Raw genomic sequence first — 14,951 nt, forward strand, 5'->3', positions numbered from 1 at the left:
TTAACCGTATTTATTTATACTGAAGACCGCATTTACACGAGCCAAAAAAATATTTAATTGACAAAATTCTCTTCACTCAAACCATAATTTTAATAATCAATTTACGTATATAGTATTGTATTTTCTCATTCTATGGTGTATATTGAAATACTGTAATCTACTCAGATCCGGGATATGACCTTAAACTATATCCTATGGTGAGGCCCCACGTGGAGCTCCTTGAATTGCAACTGTTCTCAGGTCCACCATAAACTACAGTGGTAGTACCTGTTAGGCTCCCAACTATGGGTTAAATAGAAACCAACTTGCAAAAATTAAAAAATATATATATATTCTATTAAAGTAATTTTCTTCAAAATCACTGGATTCCGCATGAAATAAACTTAAAAGGGTTGATATACCCTAAAACAAACAATCAACAAATTGTAACGTACTCAAGCGTATAATGTTACTTTTAAAACCTTATCAATATTTACCATGTAGAAAAAAATAAGCATCGAAGAATAATTCAGCTGATTATAAAAAGAAAAAAAAGCTACCATTTTTGTTTAGTTTACTTATTATTTATTCCTTGCTAGGAATGCTAGATATTTCCACGCTACATCATACCTTCCAGCCGAAATATCGTTTTTAAAGATTCAAACGGTTCCTTTAAAGCGCAAGAATTTTTATCGCTCTTGCATTTGCTCACCAGATATAATTTGTAAAAAAAATTTAAAATTTTGTCCGGTTGCTCTTTTAATCTTGGCAAACGAAGACGTTCTTGTGATTCCAGTGTTGTTTCTGATATAGATGTATATATATATATATATATATATATATATATATATATATATATATATATATATATATATATATATATATATATATAAGACGTTCATATCTCGTTATCTTGCCCCTCTTAGCAAGGTTTAAGACATCATCACTGGAGACTACTAAGGTTGCTCTTTATCGTCCTTGTTTAATATCAACACGTGTAATCAAATGTTGATATACAATCTTAACATTTGTTCCGTTTGGTAGCTCGTCAGATAGTGCTCGTTGCTCACAATAGTGGAACGGTTTAGATGGTAAATTTTTGAGCGGTCTACACCTGTTGTCCTCCGGGTAAATACAGTTTATACCTAGATAGACACTGATTTCTGTACGTTATTCTATAGTAAGGCAACATTTACATCGTTTTAGTGTCCTGCCTGTTTTGCATCGATTTCCAGCGAGCCAACAAAGATGTATGCTAATAGAGTAATTGCTACTAGATTAATAGCTGCTACTCTGTTTTTGCCTGTAAGTTCTGTGTCATTGGTTTTATCTCGCACTACGTATGCATTCACTGCCAATATTTTAGGTATCACGGCATGCTGAATAAAATCGTTTTTTCTATGCCAATGTATTTGTATTTTTCTTGCTTTTCTATGTCCTTGCTGTCAGTTTCATTACTAAGCTGTATGTCTCAGTTTGGATTTTTTCCCCAGCTCTGTTGGATGACTTTTCACACTTCCTCAACCCAAATATCGTTCCGATATCTTGAAGAAGGTATGTACAACATAAAAAAATCGACTTAATTCAGCGTCTGAGCTGGTATAGTTTGAAGTCATTGATGAAAAGCAGGTGGTTGATTCTTTTGTTCGAATCTTATTGACGACCCTGACTGAGATTATAGGCACTGCTGCTTTTGTAGCATTTTTGGTTTAGCAAATCTATTACGCGATCAAACTGGGACTGTGAGTGTCTGTGACTGTCTGGACTTTGGTCTCTATTTTTTTGGAGGGCGGTTTACATAATCTGGGGATCATGGCTGTACACATTAAATGTGTCAATCAATAATGTCATTCATCCACACGAATGCAACAATAATAACTCATGACATTAAGTGACAGTAATCTAACGATCACGCTTCCTGTCGCAAATATTCAACTTTTTAATAGTCCCGAGAAAGAAATGGAAGTGCCAGCGGAGGAGGAGGAAGTGAATAATAATGAAGAAGAGAAGGACAGAAAGAGGAGGAGGAAGAGGAAAAAGCAGGGGAAACGATGGTAGTCATACCCACACCATCTCCACCAAAAATAAGGACCGTCAAGATGAGGAAAATGCCCTTTTTTGCCGGGAGATAGAATATGTGAGGCGGATGGTGTCGACACCCAAGCAGACCTGAATGGAAGGCAAAATAGGTGTTTACAACAATTGGCAAGCCTTACCCACGTGGACAGAATGGAAGTCCAAAAACCAACCAATTTCCCCGAAGCACTGATGTTAATCATCTTTTTGAGAACGAAGAAAAAGGCTAGGGTGAAGCCGCTTTGGAGAATGATAAGGGAGGCAAGATCAGCTATTCCAGGGATGAAATTGGTTGAAGATCACCCATCGCTAACTCCGATTAAGACAAAATGTGAAGGGAAGGTCCCCCTTTATGTTAACCCTTCCTTCTATAGAGCATTGAACTTAACATTTCCCCTCGACGTTGGGGGACTTGTCCGGAACTATCAGTACACAACAGAGTTGTAGACCGGCAGTATCGGGCAGGCCTGTGGTGTCTACATCCCCGAAGACTTTAGACCCGTATTAGATGAACATTACTAGTTAGGGAATAATGACAAATTTAAACCTCGCTAGTTAAAATGCGAGGGGTATGAGATCCCGACGCAAGGCTGCTCGCGTACTAAAGGATCTCGTTGCCCTTGAGGTAGATATAGCTGCGATACAGGAGACACACTTTTTGGGACCCGGGGATTGCGAAGTGCTGGTAAACGACTTTGACGTTTTACTTTGATGGGATTTCATTAGATTTTTAAAAACAGTTATTATGCCCCTATATCGATTTTTACTCCGGCTATTTTTGCATGCTACATTTTCATTTTAGGACTTAACAAGATTCTATTGGTTAATTATTATTCAAACTGTAGAGATTCATGTTTGGATGTAGAACTCTATTATGTGATAGGCTTTACCTTTCTTGTATACACTTTTGTTGTTCTTTATGCTTGAGGTCATCTCGCCAGCATCAGACAAGGTCAGACTATTTGCCAAGAACTTTGCAGCTAATTCTACCCTATGCGACAATGACCATCAACTTCCTGTATTTCCTCCTATAACAGACAACACGCTATGCAACATACAAAACTTGTGCGTGAGGTCGCCAAACTAATCAAGAACCTTGATTCTAGTAAAGCAACTGGCATTCCAGTTATAGTGCTGAAAAAGCTACAACCAGAACTTTCCCCCATACTTAAAACTGTTTAAGCGTTGCCTCAAGGAAAGTGCTTTCCAACACCCTGGAAAACCTCATCAGTATGCCCTGTATTTAAAAATTCAGGTGAAAAGTCATCTCCCTCTCAGTACAGACCAATAAGTCTCCTGTGTGTCATGAGAAAGTTGCTGGAATGCATATTAAATAAAGAAGTAGTCAATCACCTCAAGAGAAACAACCTTCTTAGTGACATGCAATATGGTTTCTGCTCTGCAAGATCTACAGCAGATGTGCTTACGGTTATATCACATAGGATTAGTGAATCTCTTGACAAAGATTGCATTTCCATGGCAATTGCTCTTGACATATCGAATGCCTTCGATAAGGTATGGCATAAGGGCCTACTTCACAAGATTTCCAGCTACGGTATTACTGGAAATGTTTTCTCAATCATTAAATCATTACTCTCTTATTAGTTCATAAGAATAATTGTTGATGGGCAGAAATCAGAGACCCACAGCATTAATGCTGGAGTCCCCCAGGAGTCCATTCTGGGCTCAACTCTCCTCCTGATCTACATCAATGATCTCCCAAAATACATACTTAAATCATTCGTTGACATCTATGCTGATGACACGCCCATCTATGGCAAGACATCAAAGGCTGTAAATGACAAAGTTGTCTCTAATTCTCTCTCCTTTGATCTTGAGCACGTGGTACAATGGGGGAAGAGGTAGCTGGTCACTTTTAATGCATCCAAAACCAAACTTCTATCTGTACATCATCAACACTCTGATCCCTATCTGGCATCAATTGAAATGGATGGCGCTCGTCTTGGGGAGGCTCCATGTTTTGACAAGCTTCTGGGTTTGACCTTTACTCCTGATCTGAAATGGAACACGTACATCAAATCTGTTGCCAGAGGCGTTGGCAAAATGGTGGGATCCTCCTACCGCTCCATAAGATATCTTACTTCTGATGCAATTCTCTATCTGTATAAAAGCCAAGTACGTCCAAGGATGGAGTACTGCTGCCACATCTGGGCAGGAGCTGCTAAAAACAGCCTATCCTGTCTTGAGAGAGTACACAATAGACTTCGTGGTTTAGTGGGGATGCCCTGTTCTCTTCCCTGCAACCTCTCTCCCACAGAAGAGACGTTGCGAGCCTGTCTTTGTTTTATCGTTATTTCCATGGCAGGTGCTAGTCTGAGCTATAATCCTTCGTCGTCCTCGCCAATCTTTCACGAGAAACCCCCGTCTGGCTGAAACTACTGTCAATAATTTTCCCCACTCTTTATCTGTGCCTAAATCCAAACGTAGATTCCATGAGCAAAGCTTCTTTCTTAGAACTGCACGCCAGTGGAACTCTCTGTCGCTTGCCTGCTCCCACCTGACTACAACTTGGAGGTCTTCAAGTCCAATATAAACAAACTCCTGACAAACTGTCCCCTTAATTCTAATGATTACTACAATACTATCTCATTGATTACTGTACACGCAATAATCTTCATCCCTGGGTGGCCTTCGGGCCTTGATAAGTGGTGACCCCCATGTAAAAAAAAAATTGATATTAGGATTGCAAATGTGTACAGATTTCTACATTGTTCTACACCATTCGTTTCTAATGTTTTTTCTTGAGTAGTTAGTTGCAGTAAATCATAACGTTTCTTACTGTCTTACACACTTGTCCGAACCGAAACGTTCTGTGTTAATATCCTTCATGTAGATTATTATGCCGGTGTTGCTTATGCGGCTCTGTGTAGTAATTAGTTTTCTCTTGTCATTTCTTTTCTATAGAGTCATATCCGCTCTTTTCCTATGTAATGTCGTTGATTCGTCTAATTGTATAACACGTATATTTCTCTTCTTTTTTACTCCGAGGAATCACCTCCTCCTTAACATCCAAATGAAAAAAAAAAAGAAATAAAAATCACGGATCGAACTCCCTACTCCGATGAATCTATTTTTTGCGAAATATTGGACTACAATGACGAAAAAAAGTAAATAAAATGACTTAATTATTATTTTCGGCACTTAAAAGTCTTCATATTTCTCATTTAAATTTCACACCCACACATTTATATATATATATATATATATATATATATATATATATATATATATATATATATATATATATATCATCATCGGCGGTCACTCGTGTCCGAGTAAGACTGTCTCCGTTGTGGCTTCAGGTGAGCATACAGCCCAATCCTAGACCCAATTTTTCTTGTGCAATTTGAGCAGATAAAGGTAGTAATGGTGGAGTGGGGTTGGCTGTGTCTGGTTGATAATCTGTCCTTTCTGTGCTTGCGTTTATCCTTAGCAACTTGATTTAGGTCACTGCTATAAAGTGCAGTACCTTCGTGGACAGCGCCCCTCCATGCCAACCTGCTCCCAGCCACGTCCTCGCATATCTAAAGGTCCATGTGAAACCGCTTTAAATTTACTTTGATGTTGTCCTTATACCTCATCTTTTGGCCACCCTGGGCACGCTTTCCTTTAACAAGCTAAGAGTAGAAAATCTGTTTTGGGAGGCGGAGATCCGGCATTCGGACAACATGACCAGTCCATCTGAGCTGGCGTGGATCAACAGTAGCGGTGGTAGTAGGAACATCAGCCTCACTCAGGACACTGGTGTTGGTGCGTCGGTCCTTCCAACTGATTCTGAGTATTTTTGGAAGGCATCTTTGGTGGTACGTCTCCAGGGTTTTTACGTGCCTCCCGTATGTGGTCCAGGTCTCCGATCCATAGAGAAGAGTGGGCAGCCAGACAGTTTTGTATACCATGATTTTGGTCTTTGCCAGAAGGTCACGGTTCTCAAATACTCTCTTCCTTAGCCTTGAGAAAGCCCCACTGGGACAGCTGAGACGGTGTGGTATTTCATCATCTATGTTGGCTTTTGATGATAGGATGCTGCCTAGGTATGGGAAGTGGTCCACATTTTCCAGTCTAGCGTTGTCGATCGACATGTTTGGGGGTGAGACTGGAGTACTGTTTGGTGGTGATTGATAGAGGATTTGAGTTTTTTTTTAATATTGATTGTTAGTCCTAGCTGTTTGTACGCCCTCGTGAAGGCAAACAGTGTACACTGTAGGTCCTCTTCTGAGAGGGCTACAAGGCCGTTATTGTCTGCATACAGTAGCTCCATAACAAGGCGGCTGGTTCTGACGGCATCCCAGCAGAAGCCCTGACGAAAGGCGGACCTGATCTTTTCAGACACATCCATGGCCTGCTTCTCAATATATATATATATATATATATATATATATATATATATATATATATATATATATATATCCTTAGTAACTTTTATTGACTATGGTAACATTTATTTCTTGTATATATACATATATTTCTTGTAATTATATATATATATATATATATATATATATATATATATATATATATATATATATACAAGAAATAAATGTTACCATAGTCAATAAAAGTTACTTTTATGGTAGAAAAGTCCATTGGTTTGTATATTTAAGTAGTTTGTAAAAAAAAATGTTTTTTTCTAATTCACGAACCGGTGTAAAAATATTAAAATGGCAGCGACTTTGAAATGGAGAGCCCCGTTTTCAATTTGAAGGAGGGACACCCGAGCATTCTGTGTTAACAATCAAAGAAAGTTCCGTCAACGTAAGGAATATTTATAAACATATTTTAATGTTTTCCGTTATTTTGTGCTTGGAGAATAATCGATTGTGGCATGTGCAGTTTATATAAAAATTCATTTAAGTAGTTATCGCCTCAAATTTCGTTTTAATTTCGGTTTGCTGAAATTATTTCAAGTAATGAGCATTAAAAAACTATTTCCAAACAAAAAAAACATGAACTGAACTTTTACTATGGTAACATTTATGTTTTGTATATTTATTTTGTCGGGAAGTTGTTTGTTACCTCTTCTGCTAAACACTCTTACTAAATAATATCGACGAAATATCGAAAAACAAAGACAAAAACAGTTTTAAAAATAAAGAAGCTTTACTTACTTTAGTAAAGTAATCCGGAACAGCAAAATGGGATATTAAAAAAGTAAACACGTAATTACTTTAGTTTTTTCAAGAAAAGAATCGATTTAAATATGAATAAGAAAAAATTGCGCTTTTCAAGCAGAACAGCTTGTTTCAGTTTTATAGTATTGAACGGTGTAGTATCGTGCCGTCGGATTTTAGGGTTGTACTATTGTAATGTAAAGAATACGCAGTAAAGGTTGTAATCAACTGAAATCCTTCTAGTACACTGACAAAAAAAAGCTTAAACAGATATATAAATAAAAAGGTTATGTAAATATTTTTTTTAAAAACACATAATCACGTGAGCAGGATTTTTTCCTTCTTTTGACACGATAACAAGTAACGTTCTTGTTTTTTATTATTTATCTATTTTCGAAAGAGTGCCACGTTCAAGTGGAGAAGGAAAAAACGGAGTTATGCAAAATTTGTGTCGAGAATTGTCTAACGTTCCGACTTTGTTTTTGCTTTCACTTTAATAAGAACGTTAATTTATGAGGTGAATTTATTCGACACAATATGATTCAACTAATAAATAAATAAATAAATAAAAGCTAACGTGAATTAAGATTAAAGTTAACGTGTTATTGTGGACCCTCACCACTTTTAATCGGAGAGAAATGATTTAATGATTGAGAAAACATTTCCAGTTATACCGTAGCTGGAAATCTTGTGAAGTGGGCCCTTATGCCATATGTTGTCGAAGGCTTTTGATATGTCAAGAGCAATTGCCATAGAAATGAAGCCTTTGTCAAGAGATTCACTAATCCTGTGAGATATAACCGTCAACACATCTGCGGTAGATCTTGCAGAGCGGAAACCGTAGTGTGTGTCACTAAGAAGGTTCTTTCTGCTGAGGTGGTTGACTATTTCTCTATTTAATATGGATTCCAGCAACTTACACATAACGCACAGGAGACTTATTTGTCTGTACTGAGAGGGAGAGGACTTATCACCCGAATTCTTAAATACAGGGCAAACTGATGAGTTCTTCCAGGGAGTCGGAAAGCACTTCTCCTTAAGGCAGTGCTTAAACAGTTTCGTAAGTATGGGAGCAAGTTCTGGTTGAAGCTTTTTTAACACTATAATTGGGATGCCATCAGGGCCAGTTGCTTTACTGGAATCTAGGTTCTTGATTAGCTTGGCGAACTCATGCACGGATATTTATATGTTACCTAGCTTGTTCTGTGTTATAGGAGGAAATATGGGGAGTTGATGGCCTTCGTCGCATAGGGTAGAATTATCTGCAAAGTTCTTTGCAAATAGTTTGGCCTTGTCTGACGCTGACGAGATGACCTCTGGTCCATTGATAATGGTTGGGATAGAACGCACACTTCTGTTCAAGATCCTATTTGTTATTTGCCAAAACTGGTGGGAACCAGGCCGCTGATAAACTACCTTGGATTTAACAGTCTGGGCATATAGCTCTCTTGCATGTTTTATTACTCTTTTGCAGTGGTTGCTGGCAGTCATGAAAGCAGCTTTAGTCTCAGTGCATCTATTACGTTGGTAGCTATGGAAAAAGTGATTTCTGTGCGCGATAGCAGCAGCACATTCTGGGGAGAACAATGGCTGGCTGTTAGGTTTTTGTTGGAAGTTTTTAGATGGTATGAATTTTAGATGCCTACAATTAACCATTCGGTCAGATCTGATACTATAGAGGACACTTCCTTTTTAAACATGGAGTGCAGAGGTAAATCAGATATGAATGTACGGAAGCTATCCCAGTCAGCCATAGAGTATCGGTATACAGTACGGTGGAGGGGTACGTCTGGGGGCTTCTTACATTTCGTTTTTATCTTAACTGATACGACGGAGTGGTCGGAGGATCCTAGAGGAGAATTAAGGGAACATGAACATAGCTCAGGGGAAGTTGAGAATAAAAGGTCTAGGAGGATTGCATATTGACCGGGTGTATCGGGCACACGGGTGGGTTTGCGAACAAACTGGTGAGGTCATAAGCAATGGCAAAATCATGACAAAACACCCCTCATCCTCTGTCTTATTTGAATGGGTCAGCCATTCCACGTTATGGACATTGAAGTCACCACAGATGTGGATGTTAGCCGAGGGATGTGAAGACAGTATGTGGTCTATTTTCTCAGATATGCTCTTAAAGATAGTAACCCCGCTGTTGTGGGGCCGATAGAGGGCAAATATAAATGCAGTGGTGTTAGCAAGTGCAAACCTGAAGCACATATAGGGTAAATTAGGATCTTCTCTAGAGATATCCCTGCCACACGGGAAGCCATCCCTAATGTAGGCACATATTCCATGTCCATAGCGATCTTGGTGGTCAGAATTAGCTATTAAATTAGAGTATCCGTTAATTATGAACTCATCTAGGGAAGTGGTCGGCCCTGTTCCAGTTTCACTTAGAAATAATATGTCCGGTGTCGTCTCCTGTTGGAGAAGGAGACCTGGTAGTAGGGGTCTACGTTGGAAGATGGGGTTCTAGGTTTAATCGAGTTTTTATTCTGGAGATAGTTCATGTTGAGGTTTTGGGATTTGTGGAATAGGTCGGCATACATGGTTAGAGCAGTACAGAGAGGGAAAGTAAGAGAGAAAAAGAGTGGTGCATTTATTTTCTTAGTTGTACTTTAAGAATTTTATACATGGTGGGTGAGCATGCTATATGGTTGTATTTTCCACGAGTCCGCCTTACGACGGTACATATTGCAAGTACTCTTATCACTTAGTGCTTTTTTTCTATTCCATTGATGCGATGTGTGCCACGGCTTAACACTATTTAGTAAAACCTACGCGAAGTTCATAAAAAAAAAAAAAGACTCTAATCTTAAGACAAACGTTAGTAAAAAATTCAATTTAAATATCTTAGCGGATAGTTATTTCGACCGTTTCATTTTACCATATTTTACTCAGAATTTCCTTTATTTATTTTTCTTTTATCTTTCATAAAATAGGAATTATAACAATTTTTCCAAGTAGATTAAGACACCGCTTTAGTACCTTAGGAAAGGAATAACTTAACTTTACCTTTAAATAGCAATAATGTGTGTTTTTATTGTTGTTTTATTTCAGAAATTTAACTGAATCAATGCCGAAATGTTTCCGCTTGATTGTCCTAGATGAAAGTTTTGAAAGTTACCGATATGTTATCAAGCCAGTTAAATCGAAGGAAGACCAAATGACGATAGTTTATCTTGCGTCGGTAACACCCCCTAAACTTTAACAGGGCATCTTTTTCATTAGTAATAAAGTAAGTTTATAACTTACCTCAAAGTCTTCATAACAGCAATGTAAATGTATTGTATTCCAAGATTCGTTTATTACTTTTCTTAGGTCGTCTGATTTTTATTTTTTGTGCATTATTTTATTATTATTTTTTTTTTGCATGACTTGATTTTTATATTACCCATTATATCAGTCATATCATTATAATTCTCTCCTATTACTGGGTTGATCGGAGATTTTCAAACCAACCTCCCAATTTGTTTTCTTTTGGTTAAAACTTTCTTCCCGAATTTTTTGACAAAACTAGTTACTATAATCTCTTGCCTAGTGCTATGACTATCTCTTTATGGCTTAACTATTTGTGGCGAGGTTATTCGAAACATTTACTGCTCATTCGGGCTTTTAACTACTCAGTCCCGTTTTGGCGAGATTTTTCGAGACAATCAAATTTTACATTTGACCCAAAGGGCCAGAGATATTATCTGTATTCCCGACTTAATCAGATAATGGCATATTATGCATAAATTATTGAATTTTCCCTTTTGTATAACATTCCAATATTACTCTGTGATACTGGAGTTAACCGTTATTATTTATATTTAAGGGTCTTTCCATCCAATGTGAGCACTCTGCAATTTTCACTATCCTACTTCATTCGTAAACCGAACAATTAGAAGTCCCGTTAGTAACTTCAATGTTACTTTTACCTTTCAGAGCTAAGTGACGTTCCATCACCGGGAAGTAAGATTTCTTGTCGGAATCTTTTCGACAAAGTTCGGACTGTCTACGAAACTAATTCCTCATTGTCTACATCCGTCATTTCTGTACCCGAGGATTATCAGATGTTTATCATGCTACTAGAGTCGCGAAGCAACTGCTGAGTAATATGCCTATATAGAGATCTAGTTTAAGAATTTTCAAAATTTCCGCTAGCATCAATATCTCACCTGGCCGCCAAGCAAATTTGTGTGCCATTAGTTTTAAAATTAAGATGACTTAAAAAAAATGTAAATTTATCTGTTCAGTATTAAATAAAGAGGAATCCATGTAGCACAATACGTTAAAATAACAGCCGCACACGCGGTTTAAAAAGTCGTAAATAAATCAAAATATTTTTAATTCACTCAGAATAACCTGTACTAAGCAATAGACGTGTTTAATTTACCAGTTAAGAGTTGCATTAATGTGTAAAATACAAAAAAATAGAGATATTTACTATTCTCAGCTGAGAGTTTAAAACTTTAATTAAAACCATTATATACAAAAATAATTTTATCTAATCAACAGTCGGTTCTCTAGGTTACCGCGGGTAGCAGGCGATTTTTACTTCCAGTGCACTGCAACTGGAGCAGTAAATTCATCAAATTGGTTGGAAATGTGCAATACAAGTAGGGAATGTCAAACATTTGTTGGTCATCATTCAATTTCGGGCAACGCCGGGTCTTTATGCTCGTACAAATACAATCGCAAAAATTCATGTTAACTTCGCAAACTTTAACGTCATTAAATTTAATCAAATATTCGCCATGGTCGGACTAAGTTATTAAATTGATTGATATCTAGATGAAATGTCAATGTTTTCGTCATTACAAAAGTGGAAGGTACACATTTGATTATCGACTTAATTCTGTTTAACTTTTCGATTTTCTTTTTTAACCATATTGTTGCTGAGGATATCCACCATTGTATACGATCGTATTTTGATTTTTAAGCTAAACTATAACAGTATTAATAAACTATGAAATACTAATGATATTGTTATTGCTATATTTTCAAAATTTGTATGTATGATTTTTAAGCTTTTCCACAACGGTAATTGCTACACACAATTCCAGCCTGATCACATAAATAAATTTTGTATTATGAACGTTTCTATGACATAACTTTGAGAATATTCCATATAAAGTCGAGGAGGACAAATAAGATAAGACTGTTCGAAGTCATGTAGAGACACGTAGTTTCATGACTGCCTTATCTACTATTATCTGTCATCACAAAATATTAATACGAACTATTAAAGATAATTACAAGTGATTACATTTTAACGAGAACGCCCCAAGACAGGCAATTTGACGAACCTCATAAGAACAAAAAAGTTGTTCTAATTACGTATGCCTTTTTGCAGTCGGAATGATGCAAAATGTTCTGTGTAGCCCCAGGACGTCCACTCTCCCAAGCTTTGCATCCCGGCTTTCGAGAGTAGGAAATTTATCACTTGTTGTTTGAGGCACCCCCTCACCGGGGAATGTCGACGGGGCTACTAAGATTTATTTTTGCAGGACCAGTGTGCTACTTCTCTATGGGTGCTGCCACATTTTCCTGCTTTCCAACCTTGTGTCATATCCTCTCGTGTGAGGGAGTGGTAACTGCTGATGCCAGATTTGTTGTTTGCGTTACGAAACAGGTGCTGCCAGGAAGTTTGCTCTGGATATCAATAGGTATTACAAATATCCCCGTTCTATAAAATAAACATTATTTCCCCTAATTCTTCACTCATCCGTGGGGTTGGGTTTCAGCTGAAACGTCAGTCCACCATAATATTGAGTCGTAATCATGTTTTTATTATTTAGCTATTCCGTTTTATTTTAATTTTGATGATTATATAATATTAAATAATCATTTTATATACATTAATATTTGGTATAACTTCAATAAATCAATACAAATTATATATCAAATGACATCTTTTTTTAAATACATTTTGTAATGATTTGGATTGATTAGTTATTCAGACTATTAATTTCCTTGTATATTTTATTGAACCGATTTTACCCCCGACCTGCGTTTTATTGAAATCCTTTAGCTAAACGATATCTTTACTATATTATTATGCATGTGGAATATTGTTTTTGATCTGTCAGCCTTGACCGGGTTTGTATCTTAATTGATTCTTAATTATATTAGTAGTATTATTGTTACTGAGTATCCTCGACTCCTAAATATTGACAGTAACGACTAATTATTGTCAGGTATTCATCCCCCGTGCCACGGCCCCATGTAAATATTAGACCAAATAATGGAGATTATCAAACGTAATATAAAAGTTTCGTAACATATTAAGTTGGATCAATTCACTCTTACCATAAAAATGCTTTCTTTATAAATAAATTATCGGTAATTTGTAGACAGTTAAAAATCATAAGTAAGAGTATTTATAGTTATTATTAATTCTAATTTTGGAAATTAATTTATGAATATATTTATTATATGCGAAGTTTTCTCCAGAAGCGAGGAGATAATACATCGTATTTCTCTGCATTCATCTTTAAAATGTTTTTACACAATCTTCTCAGACACATCCATGGCCTGCTTCTCAATATATATATATATATATATATATATATATATATATATATATATATATATATATATATATATATGTATATATATATATGTATATATATATATATATATATATATATATATATATATATATATATATATATATATATATATATATATATATATATATATATATATACAAGACATAAATGTTACCATAGTCAATAAAAGGTACTTTAATGGTAGAAAAGTCCATTGGTTTGTATATTTAAGTAGTTTGTAAAAAAAAAAATGTTTTTTTCTAATTCACGAACCGGTGTAAAAAAATTAAAATGGAAGCGACTTTGAAATGGAGAGCCCCGTTTTCAATTTGAAGGGGGACACCCGAATATTCTGTGTTAACAATCAAAGAAAGTTCCGTCAACGTAAGGAATATTTATAAACATATTTTAATGTTTTCCGTCATTTTGTGCTTGGAGAATAATCGATTGTGGCATGTGCAGTTTATATAAAAATTCATTTAAGTAGGTGTCGCCTCAAATTTCGTTTTAATTTCGGTTTGCTGAAATATATTTCAAGTAATGAGCATTAAAAAACTATTTCAAAACTAAAAAAACATGAACTGAACTTTTTCTATGGTAACATTTATGTCTTGTATATTTATTTTGTCGGGAAGTTGTTTCTTGACTCTTCTGCTAAACAGTCTTACTAAATAATATCGACGAAATATCGAAAAACAAAGACAAAAACAGTTTTAAAAATAAAGAAGCTTTACTTACTTTAGTAAAGTAATCCGAAACAGCAAAATGGGATATTAAAAAAGTAAACACGTAATTACTTTAGTTTTTTAAAGAAAAGAATCGATTTAAATATGAATAAGAAAAAATTGCGCTTTTCAAGCAGAACAGCTTCATTTCAGTTTTATAGTATTGAACGGTGTAGTATCGTGCCGTCGGATTTAGGGTTGTACTATTGTAATGTAAAGAATACGCAGTAAAGGTTGTAATCAACGGAAATCCTTCTAGTACACTGACAAAAAATGCTTAATCAGATATATAAATAAAAAGGTTACGTAAATATTTTTTTAAAAGACACGTAATCACGTGAGCAGGATTTTTTCCTTCTTTTGACACGATAACAAGTAACGTTCTTGTTTTTTTATTATTTATCTATTTTCGAAAGAGTGCCACGTTCAAGTGGAGAAGGAAAAACAGAGTAATGCAAAATTTGTGTCGCGAATTGTCTAATGTTCCGACTTTTTTTTTTTTGCTT

This window comes from Euprymna scolopes, chromosome 1 (genome assembly GCF_053919585.1).
Source record: "Euprymna scolopes isolate OS-2025 chromosome 1, ASM5391958v1, whole genome shotgun sequence".
Classification (NCBI taxonomy): Eukaryota; Metazoa; Mollusca; class Cephalopoda; order Sepiida; family Sepiolidae; genus Euprymna; species Euprymna scolopes.